Source organism: Anomaloglossus baeobatrachus, chromosome 6 (assembly GCF_048569485.1).
Source record: "Anomaloglossus baeobatrachus isolate aAnoBae1 chromosome 6, aAnoBae1.hap1, whole genome shotgun sequence".
Lineage (NCBI taxonomy): Eukaryota > Metazoa > Chordata > Amphibia > Anura > Aromobatidae > Anomaloglossus > Anomaloglossus baeobatrachus.
In genome coordinates this window covers 385928796-385942687 of record NC_134358.1, presented here as the reverse complement: position 1 = coordinate 385942687, position 13892 = coordinate 385928796, and the positions used below count along the sequence as shown (strand labels likewise).

The following is a 13892-nucleotide window of genomic DNA, read 5'->3' as shown; positions in this document are numbered from 1 at the left end:
ACTGCTCACTTCAGTCACTCGGGATTTGCGGTCACCGGTGAGTCCTTCACGGGTGACCACTAACCAGGACGCGACAGACAGAGCCGCGGGGTGACAATGAAGTCGGGTGAAGTTCATCCGAGTTCATTCTCATCGCGCGACTCTGTCTGTGTCTGCTGTCAGCGGGCATGTAGCAGAGCTGAATTGATGGGGGAACGCACTGCCAAAAATGCATGCAAAACACATGGAAAATGCATCCAAAATGCATGCGTTTTGGATGCATTTTTTTTTACAAACAGTGTTTACATTTGTCCAGTCTGCCAGATGGTGCGTTCTTTTCCACACTGCACAGAACGCAACGTGCGCACATACCAAGCTGAGATCACACTGGCATATCACATGTGATGCAATATGCTAATGACCCTCGGCTCCTGCTGTGCTGTGAGCGTGAGCCATTACACTGTGATCTGATACTGCAAGCGGATCACAGCTGAGCAGGAGAAGGAGGGATTAAGGATGTCAGGCATTCAGTTGGGATGAGCCCTGGGCCACGTTGTCTTTTTAAACGTGACTTGATCAGCGGACGAGAGCACCCACTGACCCCCGTGTCTCCACAATTGGAACAGTAAGTCGCCCATATTCACTAATTCCTCCCATTAACCAAAAGCACAGTATTACAGATATTTTATCTAAAAGAGCGGTTCTGTCATGAAGTCTGCAGTTTTGTACATGGGGCAGATTTAGGGGAAAGATCTGCTTTAGGCCCCTTTCACACGTCAGTGATTCTGGTACGTTTGTGCTTTTTTTTAAACGTACCAGAATCACTGATATACGCAGACCCATTATAATGAATGGGTCTGCTTACACATCAGTGATTTTTCACTGCACGTGTCTCCGTGCGGCGTACCCGCGTGTGCGTGATTGCCGCACGGAGACATGTCCATTTTTTTCTGGCATCACTGATGTCCCACGTACCACGCAGTGGTGTGGTCCGTGAAACACGTGCCAGAAAAAAACGTGCTTTTAAAATAATAAACATTTTTACTCACCCAGCTTCAGCCGCGCTCTCTGCAGCCTGTGCAGCCTGCTGCTTCTAAGCCGGCTGATCACTGTCGTGCATATTAATGATGCGCGACACAGCCGACCCGGAAGCAGCTGCTGCAGGGGTCCGCGCCGGCCGGATGCTGCATCGCGGGAGCGATCAGCACCATGGAGAGCGGGAGCGCGCACAGGTGAGTTGATTTCTAAGTGCAATCAGGGGCCATGGAGAACGGAGCTCGGATTGCACTTAGACAACCCACGTGTGCCTTGAATCACGGCACACGCAGGGACATGTGCGTGTTTTACACGCCAGTGAAAAACGTCTGTGTTTTTCACTGACGTGTGAAACGGGCCTTAAAACAGAATTTTGTGGTCTAAAATATTCTAGTTTAAAAGTAACACTGCCAAGTTTGCATTTATATTTTAATTTACTACTTAGAAATAAATCTATGTATATTTTTTTAATTATTGTTTCTAAAACAATGATTGTCACTGCTGACTGGGTGTGGTTAGAGGCGTGGTCATGGGCGTGGCCTAAAAATGTGCCCCTCTTTCCATTCTTTCAAAGTTGGGAGGTATGCATGCATGATTACAAGTGTTATTACAAGCTGGATGTTTCCCATATTGTTTTACCTTCATGTATGTTTAGTGAAACCTGGGGAAAGTCCCAACTCCAGATTCTGATTTACTTTTTTTTCTTTAAGAAAACAACAGCTATAAAAAAAAAATAAATGATGTGGTTCGGTGGTCATGCACACATGAGCAGTGGGTAAAGCCCGCTACACACGCTTCAATATATCTCACAATCCGTCGTTGGGGTCAAGTTGTAAGTGACGCACATCCGGCATCGTTTGTGAGGTACCTGTGTGTGACAGCTACGTGCGATCAGGATTGAACGCAAAACCGTTGATCGCAAACACATCGTATCATTCTCTAGAATTGAGCGTTTTGTTGCACGAACCTAGTCAATTGTAACGTGTGACATCCCTCATACGATTTTGATGTCTGAGGCTATGTGCGCAGGTGTGCGCTCTGCACCGCAGCTTAAAAAAGGTCCGCTTCAGAGCGCAGCTGAAAAGCTGCATTCTGAAGCGCCTCACAATGTCTGTCATTCACTAATCTCTGTCAGTCGGTCACTATCTCTGTCCCTCACTCTCTGTCCATGTCAGTCTATCCCCCTCTCTCATATACTCACCGATCCCCGATCCCCGGCGCTGCACGGCGTTCACACTGCTCCGGCGGCTTTTACTGTTTTGAAAAAGCCGGCCGCCCATTAAACAATTTCGTATTCCCTGCTTTCCCCGCCCACCGGCGCCTATGATTGGTTACAGTGAGACACGCCCCCACTCTGAGTGACAGGTGTTACACTGCACCCAATCACAGCAGCCGGTGGGCGTGTCTATACTGTGTAGTGAAATAAATAATTAAATAATTAAAAAAAACGGCGTGCGGTTCCCCCCAATTTTAAAACCAGCCAGATAAAGCCATACGGCTGAAGGCTGGTATTCTCAGGATGGGGAGCTCCACGTTATGGGGAGCCCCCCACCCTAACAATATCAGCCAGCAGCCGCCCAGAATTGCCGCATACATTATATGCGACAGTTCTGGGACTGTACCCGGCTCTTCCCGATTTGCCCTGGTGCGTTGGCAAATCGGGGTAATAAGGATTTATTGGCAGCCCATAGCTGCCAATAAGTCCTAGATTAATCATGTCAGGCGTCTATGAGACACCCTCCATGATTAATCTGTAAATTACAGTAAATAAACACACACACCCGAAAAAATCCTTTATTAGAAATAAAAAACACAAACATATGCCCTGGTTCACCACTTTAATCAGCCCCAAAAAGCCCTCCATGTCCGGCGTAATCCAGGATGCTCCAGCGTCGCATCCAGCGCTGCTGCATGGAGGTGACCGGAGCTGCAGAAGACACCGCCGCTCCGGTCACCTCCACGCAGCTAATGAAGACAGCCGCGTGATCAGCTGCTGTCCCTGAGGTTACCCGCTGTCACTGGATCCAGCGGTGGCCGCGGGTAACCTCAGGGACAGCTCAGCTGATCGCGCTACTCACCTCAGTTGCTGCGTGGAGGTGATAGGAGCGGCGGTGAGTAGCGCGATCAGCTGAGCTGTCCCTGAGGTTACCCGCGGCCACCGCTGGATCCAGTGACAGCGGGTAACCTCAGGGACAGCAGCTGATCACGCGGCTGTCTTCATTAGCTGCGTGGAGGTGACCGGAGCGGCGGTGTCTTCTGCAGCTCCGGTCACCTCCATGCAGCAGAGCTGGAAGCGATGCTGGAGCATCCTGGATTACGCCGGACATGGAGGGCTTTTTGGGGCTGATTAAAGTGGTGAACCAGGGTATATGTTTGTGTTTTTTATTTCTAATAAAGGATTTTTTCGGGTGTGTGTGTTTATTTACTGTAATTTACAGATTAATCATGGAGGGTGTCTCATAGACGCCTGACATGATTAATCTAGGACTTATTGGCAGCTATGGGCTGCCAATAAATCCTTATTACCCCGATTTGCCAACGCATCAGGGCAAATCGGGAAGAGCCGGGTACAGTCCCAGAACTGTCGCATATAATGTATGCGGCAATTCTGGGCGGCTGTTGGCTGATATTGTTAGGCTGGGGGGCTCCCCATAACGTGGAGCTCCCCATCCTGAGAATACCAGCCTTCAGCCGTATGGCTTTATCTGGCTGGTTTTAAAATTGGGGGGGACCGCACGCCGTTTTTTTTAATTATTTAATTATTTATTTCACTACACAGTATAGACACGCCCACCGGCTGCTGTGATTGGGTGCAGTGTGACACCTGTCACTCAGAGTGGGGGCGTGTCTCACTGTAACCAATCATAGGCGCCGGTGGGCGGGGAAAGCAGGGAATACGAGATTGTTTAATGGGCGGCCGGCTTTTTCAAAACAGTAAAAGCCGCCGGAGCAGTGTGAACGCCGTGCAGAGCCGGGGATCGGGGATTGGAGAGTATATGAGAGAGGGCTGCTAACTTCAGTAACTTAGGAGATTAGCGGTCACCGGTGAGTCTTCACAGGTGACCGCTAATCAGGGCGCGACACAGACAGAGCCGCAGCATGACCGTGAAGTCGGGTGAAGTTCACCCGAGTTCATTCTGACAGTGCGGCTCTGTCTGTGTCTGCTGTCATCTGCCATTCACCGCTGCTACATGGCTGTCTGTGTCTGTTGTCAGCGGCCATGTAGCAGAGCTGAATGGCAGATGACATAGTAAAAACGCATCCCTACACATTACACACGCTTGGCAAGTCAATAAATAATAAAAAAAAGGGTGCCCAATGCATACGTCACAGAACACATGATCTAAAGGATCGCACACAAAATTGACCAATTTAACATAGACTACTAACGCACGTGTGACAGCAAATGAACGACCAACGTGAAATCTCATAAGATCCCATATGCAACCTGGGCGTGTCACATCGCAAATGCGATTGTACAACTAATTGCAACGTGTAAAGTGGGCTTAAAGGTAGATTATTACAACTGCTGTGATTTGTTTAGAAAGCACATTCTAATGTGCAGCACAATGTACGACGCTGCGTGGCTGACATGCCTTCCCATTTGAGGTTACATCTGGCAGGGCTGATGATTTTAATATATAAACAGAAAGTTAATACTTGAAAGACATAAGCCTTTGTTAAATCTGTTCGTGTTTTCCTATTGAGACACGTTTGTCATAGCCATGTGCATTACTAGAAGGAAATATCTGTTATAAGAACCTGTAAAGTATTGCTCTGTATTTCCTCTTAAGATTAAGCAGATTTCCACTTGCAAAACTCGCTTTCTGCAATCTGATAACATTGCTTCCTCCATTATTCAGTCAGCTCAGGCTACAGCTATGACCTAATGGGAAGACAGCAGAGGTCTTTAGAATCGCCCAGTTCAGGAAAATAAAGCATTTTCACAGGCAGAGATCCATAAGCCTTGTACAAATTGAACAGCTAGTCTCTCTTCTTGCTTTGAATGAGACCAACAAGGGTAACTGTGCTTTCAATAACTTTTCAGAATAAACTGTTCTGTGTTTATATATATATATATATATATATATATATATATATACACACACCGTATTTTTTGGACTATAAGACATATCGGGCCATAAGACGCACCCTGGTTTTTGAGAAGGAACATAGGAAAATAAAATTTTAAGCAAAAAGTGTGGTCATGATACACTATTATGGGGCAAGGATCTGCTGCTGACACTTATGGGGGTAGTGTCCCCAAATTCTCTAACTAAGGTACCCCATCCTGGTAATGATCCTCCTGCCTATTATATGATCCCCATCCTTGTATATATGTCCCTCATCCTAGTATGTGCCCACATCCTGATAAATACCCCCATCCTGCTATATACCCCCATCCTGATAAATACCCCATCCTGATAAATACCCCCATTCTGCTGTATACCCCCATCCTGCTATATACCCCCATCCTGCTATATACCCAATCCTGATATATACCCCCATCCTGCTATATTCCCCATCCTGATATATACCCCCATCCTGCTATATACCCCCATCCTGATAAATTACCCCATCCTGCTATATACCCCCATCCTGATAAATTCCCCCATCCTGCTATTTAGCCCCATCCTGATAAATACCCCCATCCTGCTATATATGCCCATCCTGCTATATACCCCCATCCTGGTATATGACCTCATCCTGCTATATACCCCGTACTGGTATATGGCCCGCATCCATCCTGTGGCAAACAAAATAAATAAACGTTTATACTCACCTTTCCTCACTCCAGCAGCATTGCTCGTCCTCCTGTCTGTGCCAGCAGCAGTGCTGCTGACCTGTGTGGAGCCGGTCACTGATCCCTGCAGCATCGCATTGTCCTCCTGTCTGCCGGCTCGCTGATGTATGTAGAGAGCGCGCACAAGGATCACGTTATCCCTGTGCTCATCGTTCTCTACACAGATCAGCAGCCGGCAGACAGGAGGAGATTGCGATGCTGCAGGGAACGGTGAGTATACTGTACTTACTCACTGCCGCCCGTGCTGATGATGATGTGCGGGGAGCAGTGAATACAGCCACACATGATTACTCCAGGCTGTAGTTGCCAGCGGTGATCATGCGGGCCGGCTGTCAATTATGCGCGCATCCCCCGCCCTTTATCCCGCCCACCTGTCAGCGCCGGCTTCAGCGCTGAGAGATAATGGGCGAGAGGATGCATATGAAATGAGCGGGCCCACGTGGTCACGGCAGGCACAGCTACAGCCTGCTCGTGCCGCTGATGACCCGCTCCACTGCAGCACCCTGATTAACCACAGCCATGCCCTACATTCAGACTATAAGACGCACCCCCCCACTTTTCCCCAACATTTGGGGGGAAAAAAGTGTGTCTTATAGTCCGAAAAATATGGTATATATACCTGCTCATATAAGTGAAGCTGGGGGCTAATAGGTCTTTATTACTGTACAGGAGTGGACTTAGGGGACATTATTAAAAGTTAAGTGGGCATTTGAAAAACATTATTGTTTTAGGGGCACTCAGGGTATTTTGATATTCAAAAGGTACCAAGGGTGCATTAATACTTTCTAGGGGTATCATTAGGATGAGGGGTTTGTGCAGGTTGGGAATATATATGGACGTGCTGGATATGTGAGAAATCAAACGTGTAAAATGTGTAGACGAGTCGTGCCTGGAAGAAGTTGAAGTCTGAACCAGATGGAAAAGAGAGGGAAAATGAAATACTCCATCAGAAAGAATGTCATCTGTAAGTCGCCATCTATTACTGTGCTATAATCTGTTCTGCAACTACCACTATATGGCAGTAATATCTTTATATAAAGATTTTCAATAATAGTGAAGCTCCCCTGTACGTATGATTTGGCTGCGCCACCGTAGTTGTACTCATGGTACCCGGTTAAGGGCTCACTCAGATGTGTCACCCCCCTGAGCTGAACCTCTAGCTACACCTCTGTACCACATTAAAGAAAACAATGCAGTCACATCATGGCTGTATATTACCACTAAATAGTGTCTGAATAATGCCACCATATTGATTATTAATAAAAATCACTGTACTAATGTTAATATTAACCCCATACAATAAATATATATAGGAAAGTATCAGTATATACAGTCGAGGTAACTCCAGTGACTCATCTGTGATGTACCTAATTTAATCAATTGTCTCTTTATCCGGCACAAACAGCTATGGCTTTGCCAGCCATGGCTCCTCTCTGCACAATGTAAAACAGTGACATCTATGGCTGAGGACGTCTACTGCACCCTTCCTATATTTTCACCTGAATCTACAGTTTTAGTACTTTCTTGTTATCACTCACTAGCAGTATCACCAAAAACAGAATACATTGCTGTACTGATGTTCTCCTGTGTTCCCCATACTGCAGTACTGCTTATGTCTCATTTGTGCCCAAATTCCTTTTGTGGCCATATACATTAATAATGTTCCCCTATGTCTCGCCATACATTAATAATCTCCAACTATATGGCCCCAATATATTAATAATGTACCCTATGGGGCCACCATATCGTAATATTGTATGGGGCCCCATAGGGGGCAATATTATTATATGGGGGCCAAATAGATGGACATTATTAATGGATGGGGGTCACATATTATTGTAGTATTACTAAGGTGGGGACACACAGAGGGACATTAATAATTTTATAGGGCCACAGAGGGGGCATCAATATTACTATTTGGGAGCCACATAGTAGAACATTACGAATGTATAGAGACCACCTAGGTGACCCCTAGAAATTAATATTGTTCCCTCTTATAAGGAAGCTGCCCAGAAATAGTGCTCCCATTGTGCTTCTGTGGTCTGCCCCAATAGTGCTCCTACACTAGTATTTAAAGAAACAACCAGATCTCTCACCTGTCCTCACATGATCTGGCCTCTTATTCCTTCTCCCAGCTGGCTCCCCGCTTGACACTTAAGGGTGCTTTACACGCTGCGACATAGCTACCGATATATTCTCAGGGTCACGTCGTTAGTGATGCACATCCGGTGCCGGTAGCGACATCGCAGCGCGTGACACCAAGGAGCGACAATCAACGATCGCAAAATCGTTCAAAAACGGTGATTGTTGACACGTCGCTCCTTTCCTTAATATCGCTGCTGCCACAGGTATGATGTTGTTCGTCGTTCCTGCGGCATCACACATCGCTGTGTGTGACACCGCAGGAACGACGAACATCTCCTTACCTGCGTCCACCGGCAATGCGGAAGGAAGGAGGTGGGCAGGATGTTACGTCACGCTCATCTTCCGCCCCTCCGCTTCTATTGGCCGGCTGCTTAGTGACGCCGCAGTTACGTCGCTATGACGCCAAACGCACCTCCTCCTTGAAGGAGGAATTGTTCGGCGGTCACAGCAAAGTCGCTGACCAGGTATGTGCGTGTGATGCTGCCATAGCAATAATGTTTGCTACGGCAGCGATCACCACAAGTCGCACGTACAACGGAGGTGGGTGCTATCGCGCTCAACATCGCTAGCTATCGCTACAATGTCGCAATGTGTAAAGTGCCCCTAACTCTATGGACCCAAGGCTATCAGAGGCCCTCGACTGCAGATCATGCTGCCGTCACTTCAGAGGCGGTGCAATGATGGAACCAAGTGTCATATCTCAGTCTCCTGAAACATAATGTTAAGAGTGCCCTGCAGTTGCAAAACTTTGGAAAGAGGACAAGACTTGGAATTTTGTCCCCTGCTGGTTGATTGGAAAGGTGCTTGAAGCTGTCCTCGCCCTAGGGTCCAGATACCCCGACTGTGCACGGTCTCCGGACCGGATTCCCGCTGTCGGCACCGGCGGGCTACAACCCTGCCCCGGTCTACTTAAGGTCTCCCGTGACTGGATCTTCGTCGCCTGTGGCCCTGCTCTGCCGTCTGCCACCTACTCAGCTCAGGTAGTCCGGTAATCCGGGAGCTACAACCCCCGACTACCACTTCACTCCTCTCACTTACTATGTCCAGACTTATCTGACTTGTTCCCTCCACGAACACCTCAGAACCCCTAGGTGGGCATCACCATCTGCCTGGCCCCGCCCACTGGTGTGTCCCTATTGTCCTGGGGGATGACTAGGCTTTTGTGGCTGGTGTTTGTACCTGTGCTGGGTTGTATTGGTAGGACAAGGAGGAGAGAGTCCTACATCTAGAAGATGGATGCAGTCACCTGTGACAACCTGATTTTGTCAGGGCGTCACACTCCCCCTTGGTAAAACACAGCTCGTCCTCAGGCTGTCCGGCACTGGTTTTTATTTTTCTGCTGCTATAAAAGGTGAAAACATAACATTTTAAACTTTAAAACTTTTCGTCCCTTTACAGGAAGGCACATTTTTTAAACGTTACGTAACAAAGTCCCTTTCCCACCAGTCCACTCCAAAGAGTCCCAAAGTCCAGAACCCTCTGGCCTGGAGGTTAGCCACCGGTTTTGCTAGTGGCTGGGCATCGGCCGACTCCACCACAGGCCCTTCCTCCAACCAGTCCTCTCCAGTGGGTGTTTCAGTCCTGGTGGAGAAGTAACAAGAAGGCAAATGTGGAGTATGTACAATAACCCAAGAAAGGTTTTGGGCAGTCTCTGCCAGTCCTGAGGCCATGATCAATAAACAACAGGCGAAAAGTTGGGTTAACTGGGTAAAGGAGGTAGCTGGGTTCTGCTACCTATTACTCCTTTTTCTCATAAAGGTGACAGTGGGAGGCGAAGCATGGCTCCTCATTGACCACCACCCACTTCTTGACATCAAGGGCAAACTACCCTTGCTTTTCACAGTGCCTGGTGTAGCCGACCATGTCTCCAGGTTCCAGATTCCGATCTGGATGGCCGGTTGGTAAATGAGGGGCTACATCCCTCCGGAACACAAAGATCTCGGCTTCCAGTCCTGGTTCGTAAATGAACCCCCACCTTTTTGAGGGTCAAAATAGCAGACCTGTCCTCGGTACGTCGGGCCCCTGACCCGGAAAGTAGCTTGCCGGAGACAGTCCTTCTCCCGGTAGGTTCGGGCAATCACATCTGACTTTTTCTTTTCCTGGGCTGCTATTTCTCTGCGGAGCTGCTGCTGCCATTCCCAGCATGGGGCACGGTTCCCGTGCTCCTCCTCCTGCTCAGGAGCCAAGCCCACTTGGATGCCCTTGGCACCGGCTACGACCGGCCTCGCAGGTTGCCGTGGGCACCATCGGTCAGTGGCCTGCTCCTCTTCCCTGCAGGAACACTCCGGCTTCTCCTCAGCCAGGGCGGGGTGCTTGGGAGCTGTTGGTGCTGCAGCTGGGGTACAAACTAGGATGTGTGCCGCCTCCATAGTGGCCGGGCTCAGGGATGGATCAGACGTCATCAGGGCTGCGGCAGGACTCGGGGCCGGGATGGTCATCATCGGCGGTGCGGCCTGGCTCGGGGCCAGGATTGTCATCATCGTCGATGCAGCCTTGCTTGGGGCTTCACTCCTCTCACTTCCTCTGTCCAGACTTATCTGACTTGTTCCCTCCCCGAAGACCTCAGAACCCCTAGGTGGGCATCACCATCTGCCTGGCCCTGCCCCATGGTGTGTCCCTATTGTCTTGGGGGGGTGACTAGGCTTTTGTAGCTGGTGTTTGTACCTGTGTGGGGTTGTGTTGGTAGGACTAGGAGGAGAGAGTCCTGCATCTGGAAGATGGATGCAGTCTCCTGTGACAACCTGATTTTTTCAGGGCGTCACAATTACATCCCAGGACAGACTGTTCTGTCTCTGCCAATAAGTACAGGAGAAGTTAAATTTCCTAAGCATGCACCTGACTAGGCCTGTCTATGCCCAACCTGGTTTGACCATGCATTTTATTCCTATTGTATATAGTTGCCAGGACTTGAGGATGATCATACATTATTATTTCCAAAAAAATCTTTATTTAAAAAATGTTATATACTGTATAAAAGAACTTAGAGACAAAACAAAAGGTAGGGGAGAAGGAGAACACGTGAAGTTACACAATAGAAAGAAATTAACCAGGAAATGAGGGGTTAATAAATGCACGAAAATAGCAGTTTTTAGCATGTAACAAAATCATACCAAGAAGAATAATTTCTGACCTTTTTCAATATTTAATGTCACCGATTATCTGTACAGTTCCATTGAAAAACTGAAATCTTTTCAGATAAGAAAAGAAAAACAAAGAATTAAATAATATGGTTGCATACTTATGCACACTCTTAGGCCTCCTTCACATGTCCGTGTCTACGGCACGTGTTTGGTCCGTTTCCTCACGTGCCGGAGACTCGGGCACACGTAGATGCATTAAAATCAATGGGTCTGCGCTCACGTGCGTGTTTTGCCATGGACCTTGTGTCTGTGTGGAGCCTACGTGTGCCCGTGTGCTCTACACGTAGACATGTCCATTTTTCTCCGGCATCACGGGTGTCACACGGACTGCACGGATGTGATCCGTGTGACACACACTGGAAAAAACACACGTGCCTGTGAATTAAAATCAATTTCTATACTCACCTTCTTCAGCGTTGCTGTCTCTGCCGCTGCGGTCACTTGGTTACGACCCCCGCTCATTATGCTCATCGCATATTCACTCCACTGCGGGCTGGAAGCAGCAGCAGCAGCTGGGAGTTGGCAGGACCGGAGACCGTAGATCAGCACCATGGACAGCAATGCCAGGGACAGGTGAGCAGAAAGTTCCTTTTCTCCGTGTGTTATCACGGATAGCAAACGGAGAACACACGTGTGCCATAAACATGGCACACAGAGGGCAATGCGACCTTTGACATGTCCGGAAAAAATGTGCGTGATTTTCACGGACATGTGAAAGAGGCCTTAAACTCATTTATGGCAGAATTCAGTTTTTTGGAGGTACGAGTCTATGGCACATGTAGATTTGCCAATCTTTGCCCATCTTTGCCCAATCATCTTTGCAGTAATGCTCAATATATAACAGATTGCGAGGGCCCCTCCTCTATACAGCCTTTTTCAGGTCAAATCACAGATTTTCAAATGGATTCAAGTCTGGGCACTTGGTGCACCATTAGAAAACTATCATCCTCTTCTTGCAAATACATTCTTTTGTTGATTTGAAGGTATACTTAGGATTGTTATCTTGCTGACAAGTGAAATTGCTCTTTATCTTCAGCTTTTTAGCACAGGCCTAAAGGTCTTGATGCAAAATTGACTGATATTTGGAACTGTTAATAGTTCTCTCCTTTGACTCATAACCCAGTTCCAGCTATTCAAAATAGCTGCAAAATATATTGCTGCCTCAACCATGCTTCACTGCAGGTATGTTTTTTTTTAGTGGTAGGTAGTGTTGGCTTTGTGTCAAACTTACCTCATGAAATTATGGCCAAAAAGTACAACCTTAGTATCATCAGACCATAACATGTTTTCCCACATGTAGGGATGAGCGAACCTAGTGTGCAGTGCTTGAACTCTAACAAGGACATTCATTAAATTCAGAGTTCGGGTGCTATTTGGATACCAAATAAAGATTGTTGAAAGGCTGCAGTGCAGCCAATCAACAAGATTTTTAACATAGGGAAGAAACCTGTATGCTGATGTGAACAAAATAAATACATTTAATTTTTCTTGTTAAATAACCAATGCAGATAAAGCAGACGGCTGGGTATCAAAAATAGAGAAGACCTGTTGCCATTTTTTAATTATTTATTATAATAGTCTAGAATAATGGCATGGGATCCTCCCTACTTTTGATAACTAGTCAAGGAAAAGAAGACAGCTTGGAGCTAGTACTATCATGCTAGGAAGGCCTATGGTTATTTGGCCCTTCCCAGCTTAGAAATAGCAGCCCACAGCCGCCCAGGAAGTGGCGCATCCATTTGCTGCACTAATTCTGACTTTTTGCCCAGCTGATGGTGCAGTGGCCATCAGGGTAATACTTTTGAGGTTGATGTCAGCTGTGAATTGACAGCTGGCATCATGCCTAGGGGTTTGTAATGGAGGCATGTATAAGATTCCCCCTATTACTAACTCGCTGAGTGTACAGTTAAAAAACACACACACACAGAAAAAAACAGCTTATTTGAATAAAGACTCCCCTACACTCCCTCAATCACCAACTTATTAATTTAAACAAATCCTTGAAGTTTCGACATGATCCAACAGTGAAAAAAATCTTCCCCACACTTTCTCATTCTCCAAATTATTAATTAAAAAGAAATCCTCAAAGTTCCAGTATAATACAATGACATCCATGGAATCCTATGCATAATCGTTCTTAGAACTTTTCTGAACGTTCTGAGAGTGAGGCTCCAAGGCCACTTACGGTCAGTTGTAAACACGAAATTTCTATCCATTACTAATTCCTGGGTCTAATTCCAGATGTGAATTCACAGTTGACATCAACCCCAAAAGTAATACCTTTTTTACCACCGCAGCAGGGTAATTGGGAAGAGCTGGGAAAAGAGGCAGAAAGAGCGTGTCTAATCAATGTGCCACTTGTGGTGTAGCTATGGGATGCTATTTTTAGGCTAGGAAGAGCCAAATAACCATGGGCATTACCAGCCTGACAATACCAGCCCCCAGCTATCTGCCATATTTTGTCTTATTATCAAAAAATAAATTTAAAAAATGTTGGGGTCACCTCTTTTTTGATTAACCAGCTGAGGTAAAGCAGACAGCTGATAGCTGCAGCCCAGAATCATCAAACAATTCATAACCAGAGAGTGGCATTGGTGTCCCTCACCCTGTTTTTATCATGGCCTCCTAATGACTATTTCAGAGAGAAAAAGACTGCAGTATAAGAAGTAGTGACTGGGATGGCGGTGACTAAACATGTGGTCACTGCTTGATCAGCTCTACTGAGCCTGGATGTCAAAAGGAGACAAGCAGTGAAGGTAGCTATGGTAAGTGATTGTGATACAGCCTCC

At 47.0% G+C, this 13892-nt stretch overlaps 1 protein-coding gene across 12 annotated transcripts in view; it reads right to left on the bottom strand.

Annotated features, from left to right (window-relative positions):
* The window catches only part of ITPRID1 (ITPR interacting domain containing 1), a 347534-nt gene that overhangs the window by 243921 nt on the left and 89721 nt on the right, over positions 1-13892 (bottom strand). The window contains exon 1 of one of the 12 annotated variants that reach the window (XM_075315083.1): positions 11094-11115. The exons of the other annotated variants lie outside the window; for them this stretch is intronic. The gene's annotated coding sequence lies outside the window, so the exon portion shown is untranslated. Of the gene's footprint in view, positions 1-11093; positions 11116-13892 lie in introns of those variants that run through there. 12 annotated transcript variants of the gene reach the window in all.